General features: G+C 36.8%; 1 long non-coding RNA gene across 1 annotated transcript in view; it reads left to right on the top strand.

Moving 5' to 3' along the window:
• LOC148190343 (uncharacterized) overlaps positions 1-12,079 on the top strand; it is a 60,815-nt gene extending 48,736 nt beyond the window's left edge. The window contains exons 5-6 of the long non-coding RNA XR_015778652.1: positions 1,834-1,909; positions 6,663-12,079. This is a non-coding gene — a long non-coding RNA (uncharacterized LOC148190343). The remainder of the gene's footprint in view (positions 1-1,833; positions 1,910-6,662) is intronic.
• The last annotated feature ends 834 nt before the right edge of the window (positions 12,080-12,913 follow it).

Genomic DNA, 12,913 nt, shown 5'->3' with positions numbered 1-12,913 from the left:
AACAAACCAATTTGCTCAGTTTCCAAAGGGTTAATACCCGTAAGATGTCACCATGAATATGCAAAACATTTTGTGTCTGTGAATTTTTCTCCAAAACAAACAAACGGATGAGAAACTGATTGGAAAATTCTGCTGAGAAAAGATGGACTAGTTGAGCCCAGTGGCTGCAGTCGACGCTGTGACGCATCACCGTCATCTAAACATAATAAACACACATCTGCCTCAAAGCGACGACCTCGAACATGACGTTTGTGTTGATAAAACTAACACAAATACACACACTGCTAATCTAATAAGTGGAGAGTGACCACGGGTCTTTGAAAAGAAAAATCCCCAAGAGAAAAGATATCCAGCAGCAGTAATGATTGTTGTTGTAGCGTCCAAACCGTGGAAAGTTCAGTTAGTTTTATTTGCAATGATGTGGAACCTTACATGTGAAAATGGAGCTTTAAACCGTATTTCATTACGAAGTCTTCCGTGTTTATGAGCGGGTTGTGGGAAGTTTACATTCCAGAGACGCTGTCCAAAACCAGAACATGAACGCGTCACACAGCTGAGCTAAAAGTGTCCAAACATCGTTTAAATTTTCTGCAGGAGATGGTGTGTTTGGGTGCTGCAGAGAGAGCCTGCAGGCGCAGGGCGTCACAGGCACTGGTGGGTCTGATTGTTATCGAAAGGCCTTCCTGTCTTTGAAATCCCTGCGCTTGGCTGAATATCTACAGGCTGCCGTCCTCATAAGGGTTTAGAAATTACAGCTACATGCAAACACAGTAACACACAGTGCCCACATTAACCCTTTCAAAGCTGGAACGACATCTGTTTTGTTGTGCTGCTTTCAGACGCCTTTAACAAGCATTTAAACTTTTGGAACCTGAGCAATTTGATTAAACTTCTTTTGAAAACAAGACTAGAAGCACTGAGCAACCTCACAAAAGATGTCTCACAAATTGCAAGAAAATAAGAAAACAGTGACAAGAAAATAACCTGATAATGTGTTTTTAAAGAGTGAGATTATTAGTTGTAATTAATATTATATAATATTAAGTTAATAATACAAAATTGGGAAAAATGTCCAGCGAGCATGGATTATTGTAATTATATATATATATATATATATATAAGTTTGTTATTTTATAATTTTTGGTTATTATTATTTTTTTAAAACCATTATTATTAATAATCACTAGCATTATGATTACTATTTTATCTCTCTCTCTATATATATAGTTTTTTTTTTAATCTAGTTTGTATTTTTTCTATTATGTTTTTGCCAGATTTTGAGTAATTTTCTTGTAACTCATTACTTGCCATGTTATGAAACAACATGATGCTTTATTTTGAGACATCAGTCACTTTTTTTTAGCTTTTGCCATCTTGAGATTCCAGTTTATCATAAGCATCGTGTATTTACAGGAGCCGTGGACTGAGGAAGCAACAAAGTGGTTCAGTTAAACATGTCTTTCCTCTGTCTGCAGGTCCAGCACTGAGGTCTTTAGTTTTCGCATGATTTTTGCCTTCATCTCCACTGAAGTCCCATTTGTTTATCAGTTTGTTTGTTATTTAGCCAAATATCTCAAAAACATGTTTACGGATTTCAGTAAGAGTTACGATGGAGCAAGAAACAAGTGGTTTGAGTTTGTGGTACAGATGTGGATACAAGTGCAGGTCCAGTTTTATGGGATTACATCACAGGATAACGTTGATTTAACAGTATTACCATTTTGTCTTTGCACTTACTTGATTGAAAGAAATCACCCTTCTATTTGCCTACAGTTAAATGTAATTTTTAAATTACATTTCTTATTTGTTGCATTTTTCTGTCTTTATTTATAGTGAGAGAGATGTATGAAAGGGGAGACGAGGCGAGGACCAGCAGCCAAGAGTCCTCAGCTGGACTCGGGCCTCGGCGGTAAGGACTTAACCGTCTGGTATCACTTTAATTCACAACCACCAACCAAAAACAACCATTTACAACCAAAAATGTCCCCATCCAAAACCTTTTATAGAAATACTATACAGAAATATGTTTTTCCCAAATTTTTTGGCGTAAATCTTTTAATCAACTAATCAAAACTATCAAATAATTAAAAATTGTTGAGATTTTAACCCTTTAAATGCCAGTTTGAATACAGGATGTCACTGTTGTTTTTGATGAAAAAAAAAACAACAAAAATTGAATTATTTTCAATATAATAAATGAGGGGAGATTGGGGATTTTTTTTTTTCTTTTATCAGTCTAAATGCCAGTTAAATCACATGATGTTACTGTTGTTTTTTTATGAAAAATACGCAATTTTTTTTTTTCAACATAATAAATGATAAAGGGGCAGGTTTTTTTTCCAATTTATAATTTAAGACCCGTTACAGCAGGGGTTGGCAAGTAAGTTTGGCCTCAGGCAAATTGTTTTCTAAACGATTAGATGGCGGGCCAGAGCATAATCAAAGGCTAATTTAAGAATTGATTGATTCATTCATATTTTCAGATCGGCCTACAGTTCACAAATTGAGGATCTGGGGGATTTCAAACACAATGCAATTAAGCTGAGGAACTCCCAGCGGAGTTTCGGGGGAACTTGTCTCTGCCGTGGTGTTGGAGTTTCGGAGAATGCGTGCCCTCCGCCGCGGTGTCATTCTGATTAATTGACGGCTCTCACATTTAAACAGACTTTTCAAATTGTTATCCAAGGTTGTGTTTTTTTTTTTAAAAATTGCAAAATAATTACAATAATATAATAATAGTAATTTTTTTTCCAAACTGGCATTTAGAGGGTAAAAAAAAACATTTTAAATACTTTGGGATCTGTGATCAGGGCTGCAGTTGATTAAGAGATTTAACCTGAAAAAGTGGGGAAAAAATATTTATATATAATATTTTTATGAAAGTTTTTGGAAGCGGGCATTTTTGTCCCTAATGGCCTTATTGTCGAGTTTTAGTCCCTGTTAGACCGCTGACATCATCAGGTTTAAACGCTGAAGGTCCCTACAGGGCGGGTGGGAGGAGTGTTGGAGGGATCCAACAAACCCTGGACTTTCATGCAGGAGTCTGGTATTTGCATTTTTCTACCCCTTACCGTGTGCCTCTTTTGCATAAACTTTGTCATCCGTGCCAGCAGGTGCAGTGGTTTAGTTCCCCGGCATTGGTTAGCATGTGCTTTTGTCGCCTAAACATAACCACGTGCAGCGTAATCCCACCATCGTAGCTGCATCAGCTGACACAGAAGGATACCTAGGTCGAAATATGTTGCTGTGAAAGTCCACTGCAAAGTGGCAAAATGTGATGACTTTGGATCATAACATTCTGGCTCATAAGGACGTTTCATCCAACACGTTCTTATCCCACCTCGTCACATGGTGCTGCTCTGTCAGTGACCCTCCGCATTTACTTATGACGTTTTAGGTATCCTTCTGCATCAGCTGTTTACGCTCTGGGATGCTGTCAGCCAGATGTCAACAAATGCACTTGGCAGCATGGGACTTATGTTTACACAACGCCGCTGACTGTCACCATGGTTAGGATCAGGCAAAAGTCACAGACGGTTAAGTTTTAGGCAAAAGAGGCGCATAGTAAGATGTAGAAAACACACACACACACACACACACACACACACACACACACAAGAAGCAAACTCCAAACTCCCACACGAAGGTAAGTTGTTCGTGGGACCCTCCCACCCGTCCTGTAAGCGCCCTCGCGCTGCTTATATTGCGTGGTAACCATGGTAACCATCAGCATTACAACCTGAGGTTGTCCGACAGTGTATAATAACAACACCACTGGTTCTGTGCGAGCGACTCATCTGACGGCGTCCCACCTCGTTCTGTTTGGACTCAAAGGTGGCTTTTGGCATCACGCTCACGCCGAAAGCACTGACTGAGCAGTGCTGTTTGAGTTCAAAGTGAGAACGGGCTGGACGACTTGCGATGAGAACTGTATTGCCCGACCATCAGCTGTCAGCACCGTTGCAGTTAATCAGCACTTAGTTAGCACTGTTAGCTAGACAGCCACCTCCATGATGAGAACCGTGTGCTGATAACTAAAACACCGAATTTGACACAGAGCCCCTTTAATAATCTAAAGTTGTAAAGATCTGATTTTGTGTCTTCTGACCCCCCCCCCCGTTAAATTATCCTGTTTTCCATCCTCGTTTGCATCATTATTTATCTTGTTTTCCTGCTTTCTGACTTTTCCCACCCACTTCACGTCCCCCTGAGAAGCTGGCAGCCGGCTCTCAGATCCCACCAGCCTCCGCGAGCTGGGAATCTGCTGCCCTTTGGTTTAAATAGCATAACCCTCCGCGTCCCATATTCCATACACAAACAGGAAGCGAGGACCCTATTGCTGCAGGAGGATGTTGTTAAAGTGTTTATTTTTCAACAAGTTTGAAGTTTGTTTGCGTTTCAAACGACACCAACTCTGAAATATGAAGAAATCAGCTCGTTTAAGTTTTTAGTGACTTAAAATGTTTTTAAATAATTACTTTTTTTAAAAATTCTCATGACTTTGAGCTTAGGGAGTGGGATTCAGTGGGTTTTTTTCATGCTTTTCCCATGTTTAGGAAAATCTCAGTGGAGTTTATCTTTTTATCTGCTAGTTTTACTTCATGAGAAAATAAGGATTTAAATGGTCCCAGTGGGTCGTTTCTGCAGCATTTCCTCTTGTTAGGAATGTCAGAGTGGGAGTGTTTCAGTTAAATAGGAAACACTTTTAAGTCTATTTCAGTTAGTTAAAAGATCATCTCTGTTCTGTCGTTTTTCCAACATCTTAAAAAAAAGAAGTGTGTGAGAAAAACAGAGGGGCTGACAGACTGCCAAAAAAAAGATTTATTTTTATATCTGACTTGCAAACAATATGTAACACACATTCTCACAGTAGTAGATCTGGCGAAACTTTCGGAACATTTTTGAGCCCATAGTTTTGTTTTCTGCTTTGTATGAAACAATAAACAAAGTCGCTGCTGGCACCGACTTTGTTGTCGTTATAAAAAACATAACAGTCCTGAGATCCGGCAGAGACGGAGGCAATGAACTGGGGTTACTGTGTTCGACAGCAAATACGTTGTGAGCCTTTCAGTTCTGACATTTTTTCTTCTTTACCGGTGATTAATGCTGATGTGTAAAACACTAACACACCCTGCTTGGATGTGTTCGATGGTTTACATCATCAGCGTCGGTGAGAAACTTCACCCAGAGGCCTCTGCAGTGAAGCTGTGAACTATTTCTCATTGTCTCCTCTCCACATCTGGACCAGGAGGTGATAGAGACAGAAAATGGTTTGCTCCAGCTGCTGTGAGGAGGTTATGACTCCCAGTTCAGCTGATTAAGGATTGGCTGATTCGGGATGTTTACGTTTTTCGGACTCTGTTGGGTTTTAACTGGCCTTTTTTTCCCAGCAGATATTCTGATGTGTCATAGTAGGAAACGCTGTTGTGATTATATTTTTTAAAAAGTGTGCCAGTAGTATTTAAGAAACAGAGCCAGAGCAACTTGTAAATTAATCGATTAAAGCTTGTGTAGGCAGAAAGCTGGAAAAAATTAACAGCAATAACAAAATTGTCAGTATTTGAAAATACGTCCTCCTCTGTGTCCCCTTGACCAAAAAGTTGTGCGGAGCTCTTCAGCAAACTATTTAAGTTGGGCTGGCTTTAGAATAATATCACGATATTTTAAGACGATATTGCGATACACAATATATATCTTGATATATTGAAATCTCCTCTAAACACTGTAAACTACTAAAATACAAAATATTAAATGAACTACAGGTACAAAGAAAGTTGCTACTGCCATAAAATAAAGTTACATAAACTACTGTTATACTAAAGTTGAAGAAAATACTTTTATAATATGAAATAATGTAAAATATAAAGTTAAGTACTGTTATATTGAAGTTATATTAAGTATTGTTAAATAAAAGCATCATGGTTTCTGCTTTGATTTATTTAATTATAACATTATTCATTTAACTTTACTTTAACAGCACTTTATTTAACTTTATAATTTACTTTATTTAACATTGTATTTTATTGAACTTTACTATAACAGGAGCTTATGTAACTTTATTTTATGACAGTAGCTACTGTATTTGTAACTGTAGTTCATTTAATAATTTTGTATTTTAGTAGTTTTAAATATCAAAATATCGAGATATATATTGTGTTTTCCAATATAGCCTAAAAATAATGTGACATTATTTCAAAGCCATATCGCCCAGCCGTAACTCAACATAATTCATCCAAATATCAAATGATTGCAAAAACTGACATTATTTAACCCCTTGAAACTGAAGCAAACTGACTTGATTCCTTTAAAAAACATGAGAAGAAGGCAACAAACAACAAAGAAATAAATTACCCAAAATTAGCAAGAACTTTAACTAAAAAGTACAAAGTAAGTAAGTTGAAATTTAGTTTTAAAGAAAAACAGATTTTTTTTAAAAAAAAACAAACATAATTTTTAGTCATTAACCAGTGCTTTTAAAGTGCAACCTGTAATTTCACCCTGTCATTGTTGATGCAACAAGAGATTTTTGTGATTTGACTCCTTACACAGAACATAACTGCGTGTTTTACTTAAAAACTTTTTATTGTTTGGGTTTTAATGGCATCTTCCGTTTGGTTCAGTCGTATTACTCACATCAACCACAATTTGTTTTAAACCCACAGTGTCGTCACCGCTCAGCATCAGACAGCAGGCAAAGTGTCTAAACCACAAAGTTAACGACCGGCTGGTGAAGAAATCTTTGGCAGCTGAAGAGCCAAATGCCCCTCAAGAGTTGGTGGAGACCAAAATAGAGCTAAAAGGTGAGTTAATATTAGACTCAAAAACCTGCAGCCTCCAGGTGAATGTTTATCTGTTTGTTTTGGAGGCGCTCTGCTCCTTATAGCGGCTCAAAATGCTGAATTAAAGACCTCATTTAAGCGAGGTGATAGAAAGCTATTGGTGTCATTAGCCAGTGATAAATCACGTGATGATAAAATGGCTTAAATTAATGCTGCAATGAGTCGCTTGTTGTGAATCACTCGACTGCTAATTAGACAGCTTGTTATTCAACATTTTCCATTTTGTTCTCAATCATCTCTTAAATTTTCGCCTCCCGTGAAAATTCCCTCTTAATAACTTCATCTATAACAAAGCGCTGATGGAAAAAAGCAGCTGGTTGGAGTGCAGCTGCGACATCAGATGAAAGCTAAGCATTAAATTGTCATTTATGTCGTCTGCTGGAACAACTGCCTCCACTCTGAAATACCAGTAAACTCACTCACTGCTGTGACACCTAAACATTTAACCCTTTGAAACCTGAGCAAATTGACTTGATTTCTTTAAAAACATGGGAAGGCAGCAATGAGCAACAAAAGGAGAAATGACCACCAAAATAACAAAAAATTAATAAAAATTACAAGAAAATTACCTGGTAAAAAATATAATCTTTTTTTTTTTAAATAAGAAAAATAATATAATTTTAAAAGAAATCAATAATATAATATAATAATACAATTAATAAAAAATCTGCACATAATTTTGAATATAATTATTATTATATATTATATATTTTTTATTTAGTTTTGTGCAGGGTACGATAACAAATAATAGCTACCAGTACAGTAGCGAATCACATACACCCAGCCGCATCTCATCCATACGTGGCCATTAAAAAATTTAAAATTAAAAAAAAAAAAAAAACTATTAAAAAAATTAAACCTCCCCAACCCGGCTGGCATAGAAAGTCCTTGATGTCAAATGATGATTTCAAATTAATTAATCTATTTTTAAAGGAGGAAAAGGAAAAACAGCAGAAATATATAGTAATAATAATAAAATGAAATAAAATTTAAAAGGTACTAAAAACATATGATTATGGCAGTTATGTTAGTCAATAGTCAATTAGTCAATTCCTTGGACATTTCTTACCAAGTTGCTCGTTACCTTTTTCCCCATGTTCTTTAAAGAAATCTAATTCTTTAGGGTTCAAAGGTTAAAACTGAAGGGCCTCTTAAAGCAGCATGAGGAAACTGATGTCGATCCAGGTTTCAGAGGGTTAAATATACTTTGCACCAGTAACACTGAGTGGTATATATTGGATATATATCGATTGATTCGCAGCAGACGCAGAGGCTTCTCCGCCTTCTTCTGTCCTTGTTGGCGCTCACAGCAGGTGTGACAATGTCTGACAAGTGTAAAAAAAAAAAGATCAAATGTGGCAACCAAATGGAAACTGGTGCGACCGCTCGCTGATAGATAGATGTTAAACTCTCAATAAAACCCTTCGGCTGATGGAAATTTCCCATCGTGCTGTTTCGGGGCCGCAGCTCCATACATGTCTGATTAGCTTTAATGTATTTACAAGGAGGGCTGTTTATTGGACAAAGTATTCACGAAACGTCACAAATGCGCCCCCGCCGCCTCCCTCGCTCAGTGTGTGGGTGGAAAAGCTTCAAAGTTTCCTAGGACCTCCAAATGGATGTTTGGCCGTACCACAGAGGACACGCAGAACACAAGCTAAGTGCTTTAGCAGCGGGTGACGCTAACGCAGTCGGACAGGCTCAGTGTGGCGTGAAGCAGAAGAGTGCTGTGCGAGGTGACTTATGGGACAATGGGGCCGCTTTTCGCAAATAAAACATGAGGGCTTATCCAGAGCCTCCGAGCTGTGCAGTCTCGCTTTCTGTCAGGTGTTTGTGGGCAGCGAGAGAGGGGGGGAAATCTGATTTAATGCTCCTGAACTGTTTGGATTATCTGCTGGATACAATGGCGGCTAATTCAGTGAGATGTATCGTGTGTTTTTTGGTAATGCTCGCAATCCTATTAACTCCTAAACACCCAGTTTTGCACTTTTATTTCCTCTTAAGCTTTGATGATGTTAAAAATCTGCTTGAGTTTTTGATTGAAGCTAAATTGAGGGAAATATTAAAACCCAAGACTCTGTGATTTTATAGCTGCATCGTTTCATCACATGGAAATAGTTTTTGTTATGTGTGCAGTATTTTATACACATTTTTTGCAAATTTTTTAGTATATTTAAAAAAAAAAAAAAAGATCTGCACCAGAATTTTAAATAAAGAGAGAGCAAAAAAGACAGTAGGGCATAAAAAGTTAAATATCAGTTTGACTGTTTAATAATTGTGTAAATTTTCCATATTTTGCTATATATTGATATTTATATGGGAATCATTTTGTCCAGCTCTGTTTGCTACATGTTTTTCTTAATATGATGACACTTTTGTCAAACTTAAAGAGAGGATTTCCTCAGAACAAAAGCATTTATCCTAAAACAAAAATTAGAAACATTTACATTTTTGCATCATGTCTTACCTCGGATAATTGTTTCCATTTAAATCACTGAAAGTGTTTTTTTTTTTGTTTTTTTTCCAGTTTTATGCTATGCTGTGTTGCTTTTGCAGAATAAGAGGTATGAATATGATTGGAAAATACACACACACAATTATATACACACAAAAGCACACAAGCATAGAAATAAACAAAAACAAAAAATATATAAATAGAGAAGTTAAAAATAAATAGATCAATAAACAAATAAACAGATAAATAACAGATAATAAATAATAATAGCAATTTAAAAAAATAATTAAAATACTCAAACTGTAAATAAGAGGTAAATGAAAGGATCACAGCACAAAGTGAAATAATGGATAAATGTTATAGAAGGTAGGCTAGTAAAATTATGAAACAGATTAAAATATATAAATAAATAGTCAATAGATAAATAAAGTTCAATTAAAAGCCAAAATAAAAAGGTAGGTCTTTGAGTTTGTTCCAAAACTTGGTCCACAAAAAGACACCTCACTGTTAGTTTTATAATCGCAAAGAAACTAAAGAAATTGCCATTTTTATTACCACCAGTTTTAGTAATACAGTGTACTGCGCTTCAGTGTGTGGTTTGTCCAAGTGGTGTTGCCGTACTTCAGCAGACAACAACACGAGGGCATATTTAACGACGTTAATCTCTTTATTACGTTACAATGGCACTTTACTCAGACTTAATGTTGGTACCTGACCGGTCATTTATGCTGCACTGTTGCAGACAGTAGTAGCTTTCATGTACTGCGTATCATTATATACTGCACACATGCTCGTAGTAAATAATATAATATAATTGGGATAATTTAGTAGGAAATGAATGCCCTCCAGACCTCCTGACAGATTTGGTCCCCCAGTGTTGACTCCATACAGCCTCCTGAACATTTAACAACCTACGGTGCATCTGACGTATTTCCAAACTGGCTACAACGATATTTAAGACACGTGGGACCTTTTGTGATGTAAAAACAGGAGACATTTATCTCCCATTTCTTCAATTAATGAGAAGCAGCAGCGATTTGAGTTGTATAAAGCCCCCTCCGAGGATCTGAAGCAATCCATTTGGTTTAAAAAAAATATACATCTCTTGATAATTTCACGTGTAAAAGTCTCAGCGCTCAATTATGTAAAGCCCCTACGCCAAAACTCAGAGAGACGGCGTCTGTGGACGCCAAACTGCGTCAGGCATTCCTTTAAAGCCAGACGTATAAATAAGACATAGTTTGTTCAGTACATTTACACAAAGCTATCTTTGGCAGTGAGGATGGTGGCGACATCTTTGGGCATAAAAGACTGAGAGCTTCAGTATAACCCGTTGTGTGCCAGCGGTCCACGTTTTTAGGAGGGTTATTTTTGCATCTCATATTGAGATACACATGGAGCAAATTGGGCTGGACAAAATGACCTAGATGTTGATAACAATAAATATCCAAAATGTATGCAATAATTAAATAAACTAATATATAAACCATAAAACGTTGTTTCACTGTTGTAAAAATCAAGACATTTAACCGTGTAAAGGCAAAAAGGTTCAACAGAAATTTCGACAGTATAATAAAATCATCATGATAAAGATAATATTGTTTTAAATGCCATTCTTGCGACACTAAGAGCGATGCAGCCTTATGATCCGACTGTGCGCGCCGTCTTTAGTGGACTTGTAAAAGAGTGCATGAGGTTTGACATATTTAGCTCTGGATCTGTGGACTTGGAGCATAAAGATGTTGGCCTCCTGTGTTTTAAAACCTCACGGTACAGACTGTGCAAAGTGTACAGTACGTGCTGAATAAATTAATGAAAACTCTGCAGCACTCTGCAGTCAATATTTCATAGGCGGTGGGTGTAACTACAATAACAAACAGAGCGTAATATACAGTGTGTGTTCCTTATCCCTCTAAAAACTCAAGCATAATGCATTATAGGGCCACATCTCTTAACCACAGCACTGTTGATTTTTAACATTTTTTAGTGTGTCTGTTACATAATACTGAGCAAAAGTGTCTGTGGTTGGCTGAAATGTACAATGCCAACATTTATTCTGGTGATTATGTTGTCTTGCAGCTGCAGAAACACATAAAAACTTAAACAGAAAACATAATAAAAATATCTTTGAAAAAAAATGTAAAATGTAAAAAATGTAAAAATGCTAAAAATCCACCACACAGGCTCACATAAAACAATGTAAATGATAAAATAAAACTTGAAATAAAATAAAATATTGTCAATAAAATAAATAAAAACTACATCCAGCTTTCATTACACATGACACATACACATGAAATTTGGAGTTCACGGGAATGTCTGCAGGAAAGTTTTTAGCACCAATCAGATAATTTCCTGCTGGTGATTTTTTATGCACCAACTTATGCATTTTCTACATGAAATGTATTAAATTTTGTCAAACAAATCCTCTACTACACTTATATTTTTATTGAGGGGAATACATGCACATTTGAATATTGAATGGGAGATATCCCGTGCGTTACCCCCCAAAATCTGCAGCCTTGAACCCAAATATGAACGGTTCAAACAGCATCTTCGTCACTCATGACCTCAGCACCATGCTGGGTCTTTAAAGAGGCCTTCAGCTTCCTGCCCTTCATCATACGAACAGATCAGTCACACGAAGCTCCTTTTTGATTCAAATCAATTTAATTTCACAAAAGTCCCAAATTCAGAAATGTACGTTACTTAACAGGTAAAAATCATCAAGGAAGAAATGCTCTTTCCTTATGAATCCACATATGATAATGATTATCTGCAACTGGTGATTAATCTGCCAAATATTTCCATTCATTGATAAATTGAATTGTTGTAAAACTTTGTTTGACCAAGATTCAAAAACCCAGATATTCAGTCTGCAATGATTTAAAGCAGAAAAGCAGCAAAAATGTTCATTTGAGAAGCTGGAACCAGTGAATGTTTGACATTCTTGAAAAATGACCTGAATGATAATCAATTAATTCGCTGTTGTTTCAACTGTTTTTTCACATAATCGATGCTAAATAATAATACTAATAATAATAACTTTTGTTTATATAGCACCTTTAAAAACAGAGTTTACAAAGTGATTTGCAGAAGAACATAACATTATTAGCTACACAATAATACGAACAAAGGTCAAATGAAAGAGAGAACAATTACAGAGCAAAAATAACAACAAGCCACAACAATAAGAGTAAATGCTGTTTGAAGAATATTAGCAGTGAGCACATAAATAATAGCATAGCAATAATGAGATAAACAGACATTGTTTTTTATTGGTGACACTTAAACTTTGTCCTAACGTCTCTATCAGCTGACTGATCTCCGTCCGTCCGCAGGTATGTTCAGTATTTATATTTATCACTTGGGTTGAGTGTGCACAGATTGGAAAACGCAGAGCAGAGCTTCACTATTTTTAGATCGCACCACTGAAGAAGTACAGTGACAATACGTCCGTCCACTCCCCCCCGTCCTCGGCCCTGCAGGCCTGATTGTGCTCCTATACAAAGTCAGGAAACTCTGTGGCCTTTGAGAGCTGCCTTGTTGTGAGGAAACGCATTGCATGCTGGGCTCGCGTCCAGGGCCGAGCCTCAATACACAACGCGGGGCCGTCTCT

The sequence above is a fragment of the Plectropomus leopardus genome, chromosome 1 (assembly GCF_026936395.1).
Source record: "Plectropomus leopardus strain MGB_pleo_1.0 chromosome 1, ASM2693639v1, whole genome shotgun sequence".
Lineage (NCBI taxonomy): Eukaryota > Metazoa > Chordata > Actinopteri > Perciformes > Serranidae > Plectropomus > Plectropomus leopardus.
Note: the sequence above shows the minus strand (reverse complement) of the source record. Positions and strands in the feature narration are given on the sequence as shown.